We start from the raw sequence: 16367 nt of genomic DNA, 5'->3' as shown, positions 1-16367 counted from the left end.
TATTTTGCAAAAAAAACCTGTAAAGGCTTCCCATCTCTTATGAGGAAAAAGGATGGACACCATGTTCACTGTAACCCACAGATGATGGTCTCAGTCAGCTCCCTCCAGGAAGGTCAACACTGCAGCTCCTGGATCTGCCCTGAGCCCAGCATGAATCCAGCTACAGGAAGTAATGGGTAATAGCATGGATTTTGCAGGGTCTATTGCAAAATGCACCAGTCCAGACTGCATTGAGACATTTGGAAATTTATCTGTGCTGTCCCCTTGGCTGTGGTGCCTGGAACATCAGCAGTACAGAGCTGAGTGTTTCAGGGCTGGGTTGGATGCTCTCATGGTGTTTTGAGATACCATCAGCCTTCAAGTTAGCCTTCAAGCCCTTACCAAATTATTAATTTTTTTTTTCCTTAGACCTGTGAGAAACTCATCCTGCATAAAGAAAAAAACCAGCAAAACCTCTTTCTTATCCTCACATTTCCAAAAATCTCTGGCCCTTTTCCCCATATTTATTTTCAACCGCATGATCCTGATCATGGAAGCCTCATCTCATATTTTATTTGCTTCTTCAGGTTGCCAGCACTGTGTAAAAGTCTGTTTTACCAGCAGGAAGGAACCAGCAATGTGATGGTTCCAATTTTTTTGAGTCTAACCCCTCTTGGCTATTCTTAGGGGAAGGATAGTAATGTGGACAGGGTACATCTTTCCCTCCTGATTTCTAATTTCTCTGCTGCACCACATGCTTGTCTAGGATACATATTAATTATTTAAAAATACATATTAAATTAGAGTTAGAGTTGAGAATATATGCCAGTGTGTTAAGGTAATAAAACCTTACAGGGATGTTATAATTATCTCATAAAGAAACATGACAATTCCACTGACTTCTGATGAAGCATAAAAGAAATGAAATTGGGTTAGAGATAGGCAAAATGTCTCCATATAACCTTTATGAGGCTCTCTAGTGAGTTCTTGAGAATTAAAAAAAAAAAAAAAAAGATCAGTTTAAACTAAAATATTTTCTTCATAAGCAAGCAATCATTGCTTTATGTTCCTATGTCTTATAAGAACACTATACCTAAACCAGACTAGCTGATGATGGTGTTTGAAATTTAATTAGTATTGCTGATTGCAATGTCTGGGTCAACTCTGTCTTGGTTTACAGTGCTCTTGAGAGATATGTTGCAACACACTGGAGCTCCAGTGAGGACATAAACATGGTTTTTGTTTGGACAGAGCTTTCCCAGTCTTGCTGAGAGCGTGCTTTACTCTCTCTCTTCTCTTAGAAGAAATTTCATTGTTCACTTGACAATGTTCTGTTGTCTGCAGATGTTTCTTAATTGCTTTCAGTTTAAGTGACACCCATATGAGACCTACAAAAAGAAAAATAAAAGAAAATTTGATTAAATGTTGTGGAAAAGGGAGCTAAGCATAAACCACAAAGATTTCATGAGTAAAGAAAAAAATAAATAAGCCATAGTGGGATATAAGATGGCTTGATTATAACAGTGCATCTTCATTTCTATATTGCATCTAAATTCAGTGGTATTGTGATACACTGACTGTACAGTCAAGATTATAACAATATCAAACTCAATCAGACTTCACAGGTTCCAACCTTTCTAAAGGCAGCTTGAGATGATCTAGTTATCCATGCAACTGCAAAGCAACTGTCTGAGCAAAAAAGGTGGACAAATGTCAACAAATACCTGTGGTGATTGCCACCAAGCTGTATTACAGGCTGGCTGGAATGCTGCAGTCATGCAGGAGAATTATACGTGGGAAAATGAAAGGAGGTGCCTTAATCAAAGCAACTTTCTTCTCTGTGTGAGTTTATGTACTTAGGCCTGTGTGCCTGAAGTAATGAACATTGTACTTGCCTGGAGGAGGAGGAATAGGCCAATGCCAAGCTGGTTTTGATGTTGTGTTTCGGTACTTTAGGAACCAGGTAGCAATCAGCTCAGGTTTAGCTGAGCTCAGAAACCAGCTTAGTTGTAGCCACAGTTCAGTATCCAAACTGATTTTGTGTTAATTCCCCCCTTGTGTATTAATTGCCATCTGTTCTCTTTGTTGTTTTTTCATGTTTATATTCACCTTTTATTATTCCAAGTTGCAGTTACTGTCATTTTTTAGTAATGTCAGGATTAGTGTCTCCACAAGACGAGAACCAACTCCTACTACCACTCTCTGTCAGTGGTGTTCCTCTGGTTCAGCCCCATTGCCATAGGCACATGTGTTTGGTATATAATTTCACTTGTTCTTCGATTAATTTTCTTCACAGATTGAAGCATCCAGTGGACTCCCTGGTTTATGTGATATATTATATTCCATATATAGTTCTATGTTATCCCATATGATGAAGCAGGAAGGGGCTCATCTTGATTACCCTTCTGATAATTGAATTTTTGTGTTGGTTTAACTTCTCATATCAACTGAAACATGGCAAGGGCATGATGGCTTTTACTTGTGTGCTCCCCATTTATGCTGTAGGTATCTATTTTGCTACATGATTAGTCTGGACTGCTGCACTTGAGATAGTCAGAGCCCTGGCAGGGAGGGAGAGAAGGCATCAGCAGGGAATGTTTGTGGATACAAGGCTGGGCTACTCAAGGGCAGATGCTGCATCAGGGAGACTGACATGCAGAGGGGCTGGAGGCTTCTGAGCAGGTCAGGAAACACAGAAATGCAGCCAGACCTCAAAGGTGATGGAAAGAAAGAGGTTTCCCCAACTGTGTAAAGTTTCTTGCAATTAGGATGTCAGTAAAAGTTTCCAGTCTGTGAGCAAGACTGAAGGAAAGGACCTACTCTGAAGAGCAGGGGATTGGGATATGGGGAGGAGAATATTTATTTACAAGATGTTGTTTTCTAATCTGTTTCAGATGCATCTGGTTCAGGTTTCCTTGGCTGCAGCAGTGACTAAACTCTAGCCTGTCTTTTAGCAAAATGGATCTGCAGAGACTAAAACTGTTTTCACGTGCTTGGCAGAAGGAGAAGGTGTAAGATCTACCTCACAGCTCTGCCTCACATCGGGTTGTGTCACGTTAATTTGAGTAGAAGCCCTTTTTCACCTTTTCATATCTAATTCAAAGCCCCTCTATTATGCTTTTCTTAAACAGAGCAGACAAAATCCAGCCAGGCTTTTAGCACAAGAGCAGCCCTCTGCTCCAGAAACCAGCATCAGTCCTGGCACTGGTTTTTTCCTTTCTTGGTGGCTTGTGCATCCATCTAAGTACTTAAATCATCCTCAGCTCCTTTCTGAGGACCCTCACAGAGAGAGAAAGTCACTTCAATATTCATTCTCTATTTAACAGATGAGGATTCTCTACAAAGTCAGACTTTCTACTGCAATTAAGTGTTAAAGATGTTGCCCATGCAGTTTACCTCATATCTGTCTTAGTCTGTTAGCAGCATCCATACTGATCCTTCATGATTTTCAGTCACAAGTGCTGCTATTATAGATGCAATCTGTGCCTGTGGATCTTTTAATAATCATCTTTTACAGTAGTAGTTGCATTTTTTATAGTACCTCTTCCACCTTCTTGTCACATGTAAAAGTCAGTGCTGCTTCAGGGATTCAACAGTCTTCTTGTCCTCTCTCCTTGGGTCAATTTTTTGATCCAAGTGTAGTCCAGACTCTTTCTGTTTGTGCTCACAGCCATTGCCTTTAGGACATGACTGTTCTTTGTGTGCCTTTAAATGGGAGGCTGTTAGAGCCATCGATCAAAATGCATGGTAAATGAAAAGTATGACTCTCCCTGCTTTTAGATATTATTGTTTGCCGCTGTCTACTTTGCCCTCAGCCATTTCCCTGTACCTTTTAATCCGGGCCAGCTTCATTCTGTTCAGGTGGTACGTCACACCGAGGTGCTAATGAGCTTGCAGCTCAAACAATGACACATATGTTGCTAATATAAATGCTAAGCACTTGCCTTTGCATGCAAAGTATGTTTTGAAAAATGGGCCGATTATCATGAAGAGAATCAGGACTGTGCAGATGGCAACTCCATCCCCATCCTGCTCTCCGAGAGTGACCCCTGCTCTGTTGTGCCACGAGAGTCCATTATCCCGGCTCACAAAGCTGATACAGCCGGAGTCCCTTCATGCATATGTAGCATCAGAAAATTTTTCCTGAGTGTGTCAATATCCCTGTCTCCTTGATTTCAGAGGTCACTGTGGCTCAGATAACAAGATTTTTATTTACAGAACGTGAATGAAATTTGGCAAATCCTCATACAGCATTAAAAACTCATCTGGTTTAAAGTATTTTCTTTGTGTTGTTTTCAAAAATTGCCAAGACACTGGGCTTGGTATGAGGCTCCTGCACGTTCATAGCAGGACACAGCACACTAGAGATAATTTTTCATTAATGTCACTATGCATTTCTAAGACATGGCCGTGTATAATTCCTTCTCCAGCGCAGCTGAAGAGCTTGGAAGGACTTGGAACACCTAATCAAATTCCCACATAAGAAATGTGAGATTTCCCACCTTCCCCATCCCAGATTCTTCTGCAGATCTTTCACCTGCAGCACCCTTGCCTTTCTGGCTTATGTGCTGCTGTCCCGCCACAGGTGTGTAATATCACAGCAGTACAAGCTCTTTCCCTTTCAGCCTTTCTGACTTAAGTATTGGGGCTACCTATCTCCTGGCATATGTTTCCTTTTTTTCTTTTTTTCCTCAAGGTTTTGTATTATCTAAGGGTCATGTTCCAGTTTTTCCACATAATTCTGACCTCTTGTATCTGTAAGGATGCTAAGTCTGCCTTCTCTCACTTGCTACATGTCTTGCTTGAGATGATATCTCTACTTCCTCTGCCAAAATTCACTTTTCTTCTCATCTTCACATATTTACAGATTCAGGCTCTGAACTCCCACTTTCTTCAAAATTCTGTGTCTTTGGTCAAAGCTGGAAACAAGAGGGGTGCACCTTCTGCCTATGGTGTTGCCACCTTTCTCCCATCCAGAGCTGGTAGGACCCAGAAAAACACCTCTGTTGCACATGAGCTTCCCAGAGCTGCCCTGCCTACCTCCAGCCTCCTGATATCACCTTCCCTCGCAAATTTTTTTACTCACCCTCTTTACCCTCCTCACATGATTATTCTTCTGTATTCAGCATGAGAATCTTCTGCACATTCTTCAGAACTTGAACTCCAGCCTGAAGTGTTTCCCTTGCAGTCTCCCATTGCAAAGGCTGGGCTGTACCTTGCCGTGGCCTGGGAGAGTTCTTGGCACCAGCACAGCTTCTCCTGCCATGGGGTGGGGCAGGGGCTGCTCCAGGGAGCATGGATACTTCACACCACTGGTGAGGAGGCTGTGCTGGTGAAACCCCATTTGTCTGCTCATGTGGGTGCCAGCTGTAAGTTTTCTCTGCACTGCCTCTGCTGGTGGGAATGGGTGTACAAACCAGGAGAGCATGTCCAGTTTAATTTAAATTTTATACATAATCCCTGTAATAATGAGATTGCAGGTACAGGCATACTAACCATTATGTTATATGAAAATTATATTTCCATATTCTCCCAGATGAAACATCATACAGATTTCATCTCTTTGTTTTCTCCTGGAAAGGTCTGGAGGAGAATAATTTTTTTAATCTACTTTCAATTACTGCAATTGCACAACCATAAAAACCCTACCAAGATAAAAAAACCTCTGGAAACTATTATAGAGCCACAGAAATGAACTCTTAAATTGCTGTGCTACATTTATTACCTAGCTCAGTAGGCTCTCAATGGTTTATGATAATTTTAAACTCAATAAAAAGTGTGTTCCTCAAAGGGCAGAAAAGTCTTCCTACCATTATTTTGTTGTTTATCAAGTTAATGCAAAATCATTTCATAATGAATACACTTTTAGTTTCTAGAATTTTTCTATTTTAAAGCAATTTTCTGGGAAAATAAATGCTGGTGAAACTGAAAATCTCTACTCTTTGTCAGTTTCATTTTATACTATTATTGTTTGGTTTTTTTCTTCCCTGGTGAGATACTGATCTGTAGAAATACTATCTAAGTTACAAGCACATTTAATTTAGGTATTCCTATCACCATTTCTGTGTACTCTGTTTTTAAATGACTATTGGAAAAATGATGATTGGTTTGCTGAACATTTAATTTACTAAAAAAACCTGTTTACATTGTCCCTCCACAATTAAGTCTTTTTAATAGAATATTTCATTGGATCTGAAATAAACATTTCTTTCACTCAGGAATAAAGAAAAAGCTCATTTTCTTTTTGTTTAAATTAATTTTTCCCAAGTCAGCCTCATTAAGTTCTGTACTTATGGCTCCATCCTTTACAGTTTTATTTACAAGTGGTGCTCCAGTCTTGGTAGAGAAAATTTGTGTGGGCACGGTGGTCACAATCTTGCATGAATTGTGCAGATGCAATTTAGGGATCCTAGTGTCCACCATCTATTTTCAAGTGTTTGGCACATATACATAAATACAAATAAACAAAATACTAATGCAAGATACAAATACAAAATAAAATAAAATTCCTAAACACCTCTGTGATTATCCCACTGCCACTAAATAAAGAAGAGTTTAGAGTGTGGTAACTGCACTGAGAAATTTCCTACCAAGTTTCTGAATCAAATAATTTGGTACCAACTGAGATCACTGTTGTGTGAGAAGTATTACTCAGTCAATGGAAAATGGTTTAATCTGTCAGTGTCAGGACATACATGGAAAGAAGGAGGTGTTTCACATTTTGGGCATGTTCAGCATAGTGCTGGACTGACTGTATGGGCAGAGCCATCTTCTCTTCCACTGGTGGACTTTCTGAGTTTATAATCTCTTACGAGCAGACAAACGTTTTATTGTTTAATATTGTTCATTATTTTTTGTACTATTAAATACTTTACCTATTAAATAAATAGGTTTTTTCCACTTTTCTCAAAAAAAAAAAAAAAAATCCCAAACCAGTTTAAAAAATAACCACTTAAATCTACTTTCTAAAAAAAACCCTTTAAAAATTTTCTCCCAAATTTGCCCTAAACCAAGACAGACCTCCAGCTATCCAAGGGCTCACCCTGACTTGGAAGGAAAGGCTTGACAGATGGACAACCTTCCCACCAAAAGAATAGATTCGCTGTAGACAAAATTTTAGTACACAGTGTTCCATGAATACGTCAAAAAATTGTGTGGGTTGATAGCTCAAAACCTCCTTTGAAAAAAGAACTAACAAGGACAACTGTCTAAACAGTATATTTCCCTGCTGTTGTCCTCAACCAGTGCTGTGAGACCAGCAATCCCTCCCTTCAGGGAATTCTCCATGGTCCAATCAGTAGGTTAAAAGCCAGACATTCTTCAGAGTGCAAATAACTGTAGTGTGGTCCTTGCTCCAAAAGCCAGTTCAAACCATCATCCCAAGGCCTAAGATGTTCTGCAAGCACGTGTGCTTGCACCTCTATGATTTTGTGGACACATACCCAGCACTGGTGTTGGAAATTGGGATATCCCTCTGGGTGCCCTGGACATCGCAAAATCCTGGCAGGAGCTTTGAGACCCTGGCAGGAAGCCAAAGATGGGATTTTGATCTTAATCCATGGACCAAATTACCAACTTTGTATGAAGAATTACAAGTCACAAAAGTTTAGATAGCATAATAGTAGTTGTCACTGGGTGAAAAGTGGAATTTGGAAGATTTTTTACTATGGGGGTCTAGGAAGAAGGAAGGAGGGATTTGGGTGTTGTCCTGTTCTTCTTCCTTCTTCTTCCTGGTGATGGTGGCACTTTGGGATTGGTGTAAAGTAGAAAATCACTGTCTAACGTAGTGACAGGTATTGGGACATAACTGTAAATATTGAATATGTAGTTTATAGTATAAAAAGACAACACCAGCCCAGGGGCAGGCAGTGTGCCTCAGACTGACCTGCAGAACAGACCTCGGCAGGCCAGACAGAAAATGTTTTAGATAAGAAATAATAAACAACCTTGAGAATGTGAGCCAAAGATTCTGACTCCTTTGACAGCTGGGTTTGGAAAAAGAGACTTTTAACACACCTTGGGGTCATCTTGACCAGAGGAGATCCTGAGACACTGGCAGTAGGGAGATAGAGATTAGTGCATTCTCAGGAGCTTCATTCTCTCCTGCAGGATTGCTGATGGGGTCAGAATTGGCACTTGTGAGATAGTCACAATAGTTTCACCATTACCCTGGGGTGTGAGCTGTGTTTTAGCCACTTGCAGCCCTTTGGTGTGCAGCCAGTCCTGGTATTGCCTGTGAAGAGTGACTTGCAGTGTGTGCCTAGAGCCTCACCCCAGCCCTGTGTTCCCTCTGTGACAGCAGCAAACAGCCCTGAGTCTCTGACAGGAGCACACCATGCATTGGTACAGGGTACCCCGAGGTACAGGGGCTCAGAGGGCAAATGCAGAACCCTCCTGGAGATGGCTCTCCAAAGGCAAATATGCAGTAATAGAGAAGAAACTTTGTTCAGTCAGTCAGCACAAATATGGATGGCAGGAACTCAACAGTGCTTGCTACTTGTGAGCAGCTTTGAAGGCCTACAGACCATTAGACGCCTCACCTACGTGTTGAAAGACTTGCCATTGAAAAACACAAAGCAACAGACCTCCTTTGTACTGCAAGTTTGCTTTTCTTGCAGTACAACAAAGGAGAAAATATATGTAGAGGGCATGGGAAGAAGAATATGAGAGTGCTTTTAAAGCAAAAATGAGGAAATATTGAGAGAAAACTGCAGAGAAAGATAAGAGCTGCGCTCTTCCTTCTGCAGAATAGAAGAGTGCAAGAACATACAGTAAAAAATTATTACTCTGGGACAGCTGACTTTATGAAGTGAATTGCTAAGGATTCTCTTCCCTGTAGTGACAATGCTCTGAAGATGTGAGCCATTAAAATATCATAATTAACATATCTAATTATAGAGGAGTCTCAGCCTGCTGTCTCTTTATCCTGAGGTAGGTTAAATCACTGGATGTCCTCTTTCAGCCCAGTAATAAGTCTCTAAAATGTTATCTCGAGTTGTATCTTCACTGCATTTTTCACCTTGTGCTAAGCAGTTTTTCACACAGTTTCTTGTAGGTCAGTAAAAGAAGGGCTCAGTTGGTTGGTCTGGCCACTCGTGAGCCTCACCAGACTGGGTTCCCTTGGTGTGGACTCTAAATCTTTATCCAATCTAGCTTGTAAAGGTGAAAAGTAGCTTGGTACAACGTAATTGGACAAAGTGCATCCTCTCATAGCCACAACCCAGCAGCAATGTGTTATACAGAAGGAGCAGTGGAATCTCCCCAGCTTGTGCCAAGTGGCTCCCTTAGTTGTAGGAAGCAATTTAAAATTTTCAAAAGGTCGCTTATTTCGGAAAGAATTTGAAGTCACAGGCCGTGAAACTGGAGGTATCAGGTTTGGTGTTTCTGTCATGCTGGGGGACACTAGAGGTGAGAGGCAAGAGAACTTTTTGGGTGCAACTGCTTTTCCTACAGGAGGAGGTGTTTCTCACCTGCTTCTTTATAGATAAATAATTTGAACAGAAGAGAATGTGATTAATAACTCCAGGTGTGTTTTGGTTTTTGTCTGTTTGTTATGTTAGCTGCACCAAAAAAAAGATGCTAAAATAAACCTTTTATTTAAAGGAAGATTTTTTTTTATAAGGTGGGATGTGAGTACTCTTCCTGTCTTGCTTTATACATCTCAGTTTTTTGTCTGCTCTTTGACTTCTCCTTGTAATTATCACAGAGCAAATAAATCAAATATCAGAGTTTGCTAGTAAAGAAAATAATTCAGATCCAGAAAAGGCTTGTGGATGTTTCTGCTTTACACTACCCTTTATTATTCCATCAGGCTTTTCTTTGCCATTTACAGGTTCATTCTCAACAGCTGAGAAGCACTGTATTTTGCAGACCATGGATTCAATATCCCCAGACAGTGTGGAAGCTGAATGGTTTTAGCAAGTCTACATGTCATATAAGGCAAACACCATTGTTTTCTTTCAAACCGAAAATGTCAAACACAAAAGGTCACCTCAACCCTAGCAAAACCAATACTACCATGGCCTGTGTATGCATAAGGTGCCCTGCTCATATTCCTCAGGTCTTAGCAGCTAAACCGAGGGGTGAAAAGTGAAGAAAGACAGAGCAGTGGCCCCTGGGGTGCTGTGACAGTGTTCCAGTGGCCTCTTTGAAGGAGACAATGCCTTAGCTCACCCTAGGGACACCTAGGTTGTAATCTGTCTGGTTGCACTTCCTTAAACTGGTGTGCCTGGTGTTCCTGCACTGCTGTAACTTCTTTCTTTGGCCCTAAAAGTTTTCAAGGGGGAGGTCACCGCTGCTGCTGCAGCAGCAATCACAGACGTTGAAGTGTCAGAGAACTCAAATGCCCTGTGGAATGCGCTCAAGTTCCCAGGGACCGCTTTCATAACTGAATAAAGAAGATACTGTAATAATTAGAAGAACCTTGTGATTATAATCACAAGATATTACCAGATAAGAGATTAGTGTGTGCTGGGATAAGATTTCAAACAAAGAAATCTACTTGCTGGCTGTGGAAAGTCTTACTGTTCTGGACGGAGTCTCCACCTTTTCACAGACTAAAGTTAAAACAAAGAAGAGGGAAAAAGTGAAATCAAATGCTATGTTGATGCAAGATGGAAAAAACCTGTCAAAAGAAAGAGACACTTGTCCATTTTCATATAAATTTGCATCTAGAGGGAAGCAAAGTGTAGCAGATAGCTAGTGTTATGCTTCAATATGTCTATTCTGGTGAAATGTCCAGCAGCTCTTCCAAAATTTAGAGCAGGCAAGACAAAAATAACTGCAATATGCAAAGAGTTTCACAGAGTTATCAAAGGAGCCTGGCCAACACTTAGAGGCAAGTTCCTTAGAAAAGATTTGTAGAATGCAGAATGCAAACTGGGATGGATGTATGTGCGTGTGGATGTGTGCGCGCGTGTGTGTGTGTGTGTGTGTGCATGTCTGTTTGTCTGTGTGTCTCTGTGTGTGTGTGTGTTCAAGAAGTTGGGAACAGGCTGTTATTCTGACTCTTGACTCGTGCCACTGGCAATGCTGCAAGGCTGAGAGTTCTCTCTGCATAGATGGTGAGAGTAGCACAGCCTCCCCTACTCTTGTGGGATTTGGCATATTGTTATCCCTTCCACAGAGGATAATGGGAACACAGTCTCCCAGAAATAGCAGGATTTACAGGGTGGCTTGCTAAGGGAGAGGGCATTCAGCTTGCCTGTGGTGCTCCTGCCCTCAGACAGCTCAGCATTATAGTGTAAGAAGAGCTCATCTTTTGCCTCTGTTCAGGATCCATGTATTAATGCAGGCTCTGTGCTCAGAATAGAGATGAATACAAAATGAAATTAACAGTATTCCAAGGCTGTTATAAAACTGATCTTTTCCCCCTCTTGTGGAGTCACTGATTCCACTTCCTTCCTGTATTTCTTCAGCCATCACCTTCTCTCATCATAGAGGTGGCACCTCAGTGTGTGTGGTGAATTAAAGGCTTTTTCCAGTGTTAATAAGCTGAGGTGCTTTTCCTGCTGTGAACACTTGGTGTGTTTCTATGTAAGAACCTTGCAAAACCTCAGCACTTTTACTAAGCTGCTTGGTGTTATTGATTCCTCCAGGTTCTGCTGTGAGGGGTTTATGGTAAAAAGCAGTGACTCAGCTGATGTGCTCAGTGGAGCTGTTTTACAGGTTCAGACTGTGCTGCTGTTGCTGCTGAGTGGTTAAAAAAATCACAGAAAAGCCTTCCAATTAGTTTGAAGTAAAGTGTAGGCAGCAGCAAGGTTTTCTGGCAACTTTGCAGAGATTATTGCAAATACTCTTAATGGCAAGCCTGATTCTGGGGGATAAGCCCAGGTGCAGCACCAGAAGGGGAGACAGATATCAAGACTCCAACTTCCCTCTCAGATGGAGCATGATACATTGAAGCTAAGAACAATCCCACCTGGCGTATTTGGGAGGAGAGATGCCTGGAAGTGTCAGCCCAGCTACTGAAACTGTTCCATGAATATTGGGACAGGTTTGTGCTGGTGATCTCAGGTCTTCATCTGCATCTGCCAGCCTGGCTATGACAGTGATTTACTCATGGTGGCAACATCCTTAATGTGGTCCCATGGAAACCCAGAGATGTGAAATGCTTGCTGTCTCAACACAGAACAAAGTTTAAACCTCTCTGAAGTTCTCACAGACAGGAAATTCAGTAAGTATGCAACCTGAGGAAGGAGAGGGAAAAAGTACAGCTGTCCTGGGAGGAAAAGCGCAGATTGTTTATCTGTTTCTGAAAGATAAATAAGCTGTTCCTGCCTGTGATCTTGCTTATCTGAAGAGCAGGACTCCTAGAAGTTTTCAAATAACCATAGATTCATGGAAGTGTAGGTCAGCAGGCACCATATGGAGCTGTCTAGTTCAAACTCCTGCTAAAAGTATGTTTGTCATCAACACTGCATGAACCCATGGCTTTGTCTAATTCTTCTAAATATCAAAAAAACTTGAAGGATGGAGATTCTGCAACATCAATGGATATCATGCTTTGGCGCTGTGCTGTCACCTCAGTAAAAGGTCTTTTCTAATGCCTGTCCTGAACCACTGAGCACAGAGCTTGTGGCTATTGCCCTTCATCACATGTCTACCACTACAAAGGATTTGTATAATCTTTGCAACACTGGTTACATTAATAATCTGTGTTATTTATTATCTTCATTATTGACATAGATGAAGGGATCAAGTGCACCCTAGCAAATGTGCAGATGACACCAAGCTGAGTGGTGCAGTTCACACTGTGCAAGTGTGAACAGGTTCAAGAAGTGAACCCACATAAGGTTTAATAAGACCAAGTGCTGGAGCTGCACCTGGCTCATGGCAGCCCCCTGTCCCAGCACAGGCTGGGGATGAACAGATCAAGAGCAGCTCTGCAAGAAGGACTTGGGGGCATTGGTGGGTGAGAGGCTGGACATGACCCAGCAATGGCACTCACAGCCCAGAGAGCCAAACGTGTCCTGGGCTGCATCCAAACAGCCTGGCCAGCAGGGACAGGGAGGGGGTTCTGCCCCTCTACTCCACTCTGGTGAGACCCCACCTGCAGGGTTGCATCCAGCCCTGGGGTCCCCAGCACAGGAAGGACATGGACCTGCTGGAGCAAGTCCAGAGGAGGGCCACCAAGCTGATTAGAGAGATGGAACACCTCTCTGATGGAGAAGGGCTAAAACAGTTGGAATTGCCCAGCCTGGAAAAGACTTCAGGGTGGCCTCATTGTGGCCTTCCAGTACCTGAATGGAACTTACAAGAAATACGGAGAGGCACTATTTACAAGAGCATGTAGTGACAGGACAAAGGGAAATGGTTTCAAACTCAGAGTAGGTTTAGATTAGATGTTAAGAAGCAATTCTTTACTGTGAGGATGGCGAGGCAATACCACAGGTTGCCCAGAGCACCTTTGGATGCCCCGTCCCTGGAAGTGTTCAAGGCCAGATTAGACTGGGACTAGTGGAAGTTGTCACTGCCTATGGCAGGGTGGTTGGAACTGGATGATCTTTAAGGTCCCTTGCAACCCAAACCATTGCATGATTCTGTGATTCTGAAAATCTGTAGGCTCCTATTGAGTTCCCCCCAGCCTTCTCTTCACCAGACTAAAGAAGCCCAGCCTTTCATTACAGGATTCATCCTGCTGGACTTTCACTCTCCTGTTAACCTTCCACTGCATATTGTCCAGTTTCTCCAAGAACAAACAACTTGGAAAACCTGAGAGCTCCACCAGTGGAGCAAGGCCAGGACTTCTACATTTCTCAGGATATGGAGTTGAAAGACTCAGGCTTCCCGCCACAGCGCTGAAAGCCCATGCTGTGACACCACATCTCTCATCTCCAAATGTTTACTTGGGATTCAGGAGTCTGTAGCAGGTAGCCAGATGTACCAAGAGGCACTTAGGCAGTTGCACTCAGGAGGCAACTTGGGTACATTGAAACAGAACTTTCTTTTTCACTGAGCATTTGTGTTTTGATACCCTGATGTTCTTCAATTCACTAAAACTTCTGAAATCATATGGGTTACTTCAGGAGAAGGGTGTTGGCTGGAGGAAGGGACTTTTGAGGGGCTTAACACATACACATGCTCTGAATTGCTCAATTGCAAAGCCTTGCAAAGCAGATATGGAAAAAAACAGAGAACAGACTGACCTGAATTCAAAGAACCTGAAAACAAGCCCAGTTGTTGAAAGACTGAGACACAGAAAGCTCACAGTGGGATCTCTGAAGGAGGGAGACCTTGGGAAAGAAATGTGGGCATACTGACTTGTTGTCCATAGAAATCTCTTGGGTATCAGTAGATCCATTACATGTTGTTGAGATCTCAAACTGCCAAAAGTAGGAAAAATATTTTCAGTGGTATTTAACAGTTTTGCAATGTCAAGAAAACTCTCTCACCCTTCTGAGTCCTAAGAGAGCTGCTGTGGGGAAACAGCTGAGCTGCTTTCAAAGTCTGTACTCTCCCTGGATTTATGCATTCAATGACCTTGGCAGACATACAGAAGAAATCCTTTACCATAGCAATGGATTGTTTTTCTTTCCAGATTAGGCACAAAAAATTTTCTCTCATCAGATACACAGATTTTGAAATTCTACTATTTTCCTCCCTCTTCAATAAAAGGAATTTTTAGTGCAGAGAAAAACCACATACTCCAGCTGTATGGTTTCTCTTGCCCTCCTACAGCATCCCAAGATAGTAGATAAAAAAACTCTGTTTGAATTCTCTTTTTTGAGTCCAGCATTTAAATTACAGTTGAAGTTACTATCTACATTGGCAATTTTAGCTCTGTCATGATTGAAACCAATTGTTATGATCTAGACACATGAAGATGTAGTGTGTTTTCCTTCATCTGAGAATATGCAGGAATAGTGCTGAGACACAGATGAAGAGAAATTGGAAGAATCCCAACTTCAACAGAGTATTTGCTGTGCTGGATCAAACAGGTTTCCTATTCCACCCCTCTTCCCCCCAGCCAGGACTGCTGCATTTGGTAATGACTGGGATTCACGTGAGGAAAATGAAAGAACCTATCCATGACTGATACTCCATGACAACAGTGCGATGCTGAAGGTGGAGAGAAGGCGATTTCCTTCTGAACTTGGAAAAGAGCAGCTTAAGGAAAGAAGTTACTGTTATTGGGTCCAACAAATGCTGTAGCTAATTGTAAAAATCTATCCCTGCTTATGGAAAAAGAAGGTAATACTGGATGTGCAGGCTATAGTACAATCAAGAGACACCAGCCAACTCTATTATTGATATTCAACAGATTTTGTTTAATGAAATGACTGGGCATTTACATATTGTAGAAGCTCTTATAAAATGCAAATATTTTTCAAAGTTTCTTGACCTTCATTCTAGCCCAATGCCCCCCCCACATTTCTAATTAGAGTTATTCTCTCTTGCTGGGAAGCTGCCTGCAGGATGTACTCCTACAAGCATAGCAAGAACCGTTTCTGGGTACAATGAGTTCTGTTCCTAGAAACTTCCTCCCTGGAGTTATTCTACAAATCCTTGCAGGCTTAGCCTTCAGTTATACAGAAAGAAAGAGAACTGCTCACATTTTCAAGGGAAAGCTTGTGTGTCTTGCTACTATCATGATATGAGATAAAGCCAGCAGATTACAAAATGTCTCAATTTGGGACAACCTGTTATGGTGATTGCCTGTATATATGTATTCCAGAAAACCGGGCTCATTTAATCCCTTAGCCCCACCACATTATTTTATTTATTTATTCTTTTTAGTCAAGCATTACAGTTAGTGTTAGTAATGAAAATACTTGATGAAGCCTTTAGATTAGAAATTAGGTGGCTTTGCTAAATTGTCTGGTCTGCACTCATAGCCCAGAAAAGGATATAATTCCTTTTGTATAGTCCTGAAAGTGTGATTACCACAAGTTCTTCAGTTGTAAAACAGAATATTTACCTTACACATTTTAGCAACATCAGTTTTTACTCCTAACCTGCACGCATGGCTCTTTATAGACAGTGGATCAGCAGCCACTCTAAAAAGGTTTGTTCACAGAAACACATGACTGATGCCAAATATTTGCCCAGTTCCAAAAGATTTCCTTATTTACCTTTTTGTTAAATAGTGCTGATGTGATTTTTATTAGCCCCTCTTGAAAAGCTAATCAGCACAATTTACCTGAGCACACATCACACCGAGGGACTTCTCAGTAGATCAAGTCAGTACATTGACAAAAGAGACGCTCCAGTGCTGCCATTATGACAACACATGTTTACAGGGGCGTGTGGTGTGATACACAAACAGGTCAAAGCCTTTTGAATCACTGTATAGCTCTTCTGGCTCAGCTGCTCAGTGGTTTATCTTCGGAAGGGGTTGCCCTTCCTTGCAAACAGTGTAGCAACATGAAGGCAAAATGGAAACAGCC

The 16367-nt window shown here is 41.7% G+C and overlaps 1 long non-coding RNA gene across 6 annotated transcripts; it reads right to left on the bottom strand.

The window, feature by feature from the left end:
* Positions 1–1124: 1124 nt before the first annotated feature.
* LOC135289465 (uncharacterized) lies at positions 1125–16161 on the bottom strand. Of its 6 annotated transcripts, none has more exons than XR_010352217.1 (4): positions 16053–16141; positions 14127–14303; positions 7422–7499; positions 1125–1367 (listed from the first exon to the last, which is right to left on the bottom strand). It is a non-coding gene; the product is annotated as an uncharacterized LOC135289465 (long non-coding RNA). The 6 variants fall into 6 exon arrangements; XR_010352228.1 differs by lacking the exon at positions 1125–1367 and adding an exon at positions 6308–6402; XR_010352239.1 differs by lacking the exon at positions 1125–1367 and adding an exon at positions 6309–6388.
* Positions 16162–16367: the final 206 nt, after the last annotated feature.

The sequence above is a fragment of the Passer domesticus genome, chromosome 1 (assembly GCF_036417665.1).
Source record: "Passer domesticus isolate bPasDom1 chromosome 1, bPasDom1.hap1, whole genome shotgun sequence".
Lineage (NCBI taxonomy): Eukaryota > Metazoa > Chordata > Aves > Passeriformes > Passeridae > Passer > Passer domesticus.
Note: the sequence above shows the minus strand (reverse complement) of the source record. Positions and strands in the feature narration are given on the sequence as shown.